Here is a 3,382-nt window from a genome sequence, read left to right as displayed (position 1 = left end):
CATCAGCTTCCCTGCCCTGAGCCCTTCTCCTGCCTCGGGGCTGGAATTAAAGCTGCTGAGAGACAACATAAGTTGCTGCTTGAAAATGCCAGATCAGCTGTACACTTACTGCCATTAAAAGGCTTTCTATTGGTTTAGAATTGGAAAAGAAAAAAAATATCAACTACCACAAAAGACCCAGATAGAGCTGTAAACAGCTGAATGCAAATTACAGGGTGAAGCTGAACTCATCATGATGTCGCTTTAGGACTCTGCAGTGCACACCCACAGCACTGTCCCTTAGCAAGGGACACAGGCTGACTCTGCATAGTGACCAAATTTTAATGCATTGTCACATTAAAAAACATAGCTTTGAAATACTGGATTTCTCTTGAATAATTTTAGGTCTGTTTTTATAACGTAGAATCAAAGGATTTGAAGTCTTAAAACAAAACTGATCTGCAGAAACTTTGGATATTCACCCAGATCTAGGATCTGTGTTGTTAGTAATTATTAATATATGAGTAACTTGCTGCATGACAGCAAAGTGAATATATACGATATACATATTTTAATATATATAAATATGTGTGTAAATATAGATATATATTAGGCCTGTGAGCTACAATATCATTTTGTAAGGGAGTGACCCTGGAGTGACCCAATTTTCTGCAGTTCCTAAATTTCACTCTACACTGAGAATATTTACCTTTCAAACCCACCAAACAGTCACTGGGTAAAATTCTATTAATAATTTTGTCACAGAAGTCAGAACCCAGACTGCCAATCTTCCAGGACGGCCTGAGCCCACCAGCCATGGTCCTTCCCTCCCAGCCCAGTGAAGTTCCTCCTCCTTCTCCTGCTGGGGGCTGAGTGGGAGAGAGCAGGTGCCCAGGGGAGCCCAGAGCCTGACAGGGAGGGACAGCTCCAAGAAGGGGAGGTGTGACACAAAGCCAGCTCGGGCAGGAAGGAAAGCCCACTCTGGGTGTCTCCCACCTGCTACAAACAGTGAGGGATTGATGGACCAGTCCCCTTCCTCAGTCTGTCAAAGAAGGGCTGGATATTTCCCTGTGTTTTTCCCCAGTCTGCCTGGGAGATCAAAGCTTTTTGACTCTTCAGTACTTTGTGAACCCTTAAATATTTGTTTACAAACTGGTTTAACACAGAAGACCAAAGGAAGCTAAGCCTCTGTGAATAAAATTGTTTGGACCCAGAAAGGTTCAAAATATACCCAAAAATGTGATCAAAACTAAATGAGGTTAGATGTTGGTGTCAAAAATTGATATACTTTACTTAATAGCAAAAGAGGGAGAGAGGGAAAGCAAGCTGTGGTCTCTACCCTGAAGGTGCTAAGCTTGATCCCTCTGTGAAGGTCTTCTCTCCCCAGACCTGAGTTTCCTTTCTTATCTCCATCAGTGAGCAGTTCATGGCCTCAGGCAGAAGGCCTGTTCAGGGTGTGGTGGTCTTCTCTGCAGCCTTGGCAATACAGTTTTGCTATAATAGGCATGAAGATACCTACATGAAGGTGTTAAAGCCATAAATCATGAATTCAGTCTTTGACATATCTTCCAGCTGAAGAACAGACTCACAGGAAACAAAACCAAATGTCCATTGATTTACTCTCCTACCTACCTTTATGGGAGGGTGGGAAGAGAAGGCAGAGCAGGGAACTCACAGCAGAAGCGTTGTGGAAGTCTGGAACAAGATGCTGAAGTCACCAACTCTTTCTGCTGTCATGAAGAATCAGGAGAGGGAACTCTGAGCCCCTCAGCATTTCAGGTGGTGCTGGGGTCCCACACACATGGCAGCCATGAAACACAGAGAAAACAGTCCCAGTTACAGTCCCAGTTCAGCATCATTAGCTGGACACTGGTGCCACAGGGACTGAACAATTCCCATATAAAACTTTCTTCTGAAACATTAGCCATCGACAAATATCTTTATCTGTATGAGTTATGGAGTATTATTTTCTTTTTAATTGCATTGATTTACACTGAAAGCTTTAAACATCAGCCAAATAATTATTGTGAACTGATTTGTCATCAGGAATAAAATAAACCATTATCTGAGCCAGTGCTTCCAGGGAGGTGATTCTCCTGCACCAGAGGAACTGGAAGGAAATAAGAAGCTACACTTGAAAATGCCAGAGTGTGCACCCAGGTTGCTGCAGCTAGGGGAAGAATTATGTGAATGATTGCCAATAAATCTGATGGTAGGAAAAAACCCTTCAGAGCCAGCAGTAGTGTTTATTTATGGAGAAGCAATGCCCAGATGGGGGCCAGGGGCTGCACCCCCCCTGACAGCCCTGCCCTGGCTGGTCAGGGTCACCCTGCTGCCCTCACACCTTCTGCAGGGCTCTCCTGCAAGTGCTGAAGGGCACCTGTGTCCCAAATGCTCCTCCCCAGAGCTGAAACCAGGGAATGGCAAGTGTGTGGCCATGGTTTATGTGGCTGCTGGTGGCACTGCAACCTGCTGCCTTTCCACCCTGCCACTCACTCCCTCTTCCCTTGCTCACCGACTGCGGTGACATTGCTGCTCACAGAGAGAACATCAGCAAATACCTTTTGTAAGGAAACTTCACACTGCTCCAATCCCTTCTCTATTTAAAATCAGCACCAAAAAAAAGCCTGGCTAGAGGCATGGAAAATTTTAGACAAAGTAATTGCAGCCTCAGCCAGCTCTGAGACACCCTGACAAAGGGAGAGCAACACGAGACACGTTCCAGGTGGAGCTGCTGGGCTCACTGCAGGGGGACAGGCTGGGCTTCCCCACAGCCTGGAGAGAGGTGGAAACAATGTGTGCTCTGAGCCCCCCAGATACCTGTGAGAGTGAGAAAGAGGCAGCAGAAGAGAGCTGTAACGGGGCTTGAATGTTTTGAACTCCTCTGACAGCCAGGTGCTGTGACACACCTTATCTGTGAGAGATCTCTCACAGCGAGCAGCAGGCGCCACGCTCCGCTCCGCTTGCTGCGGCACCCCGGGTCTCACTGCCACTGCAAAATTTCCACTCCACCACCAGTTTCAGCAGAATGGGCTTTATTTTGTAGAGTGATCTTGAAATGCACACAATGGTTTGTAGGGGCGGGATGAGAGCCCAACATGACGCAGGACAGTGATCTCAGGGAACCCACCAGGGCACAGAGTGGTGACAGGCACACCCCGAGAGTGACAGCCCCTGCCCTGGGTGCAGGGCTGAGATCTCAGGGGGTGTTCCTCCTCCAGCAGGGAAACCCCTGCATTCCACACATCCATTGGTGCCTCAGCATTTTCATTTGATTCCCCTGATCCAGGCAGCTGCCCCGGGTTGCCCAGCAGAAGGCTCTGGCACTGGGGCTGTGATGTGACGTGAGCTGGGTGGAAGGAGCAGCACAGGAGCCTCTTCCATGGGGCTGGGGCCTCCTGCC

This window comes from Geospiza fortis, unplaced genomic scaffold (assembly GCF_000277835.1).
Source record: "Geospiza fortis unplaced genomic scaffold, GeoFor_1.0 scaffold157, whole genome shotgun sequence".
NCBI classification, from domain to species: domain Eukaryota; kingdom Metazoa; phylum Chordata; class Aves; order Passeriformes; family Thraupidae; genus Geospiza; species Geospiza fortis.
This window is presented reverse-complemented; position numbering follows the sequence as displayed.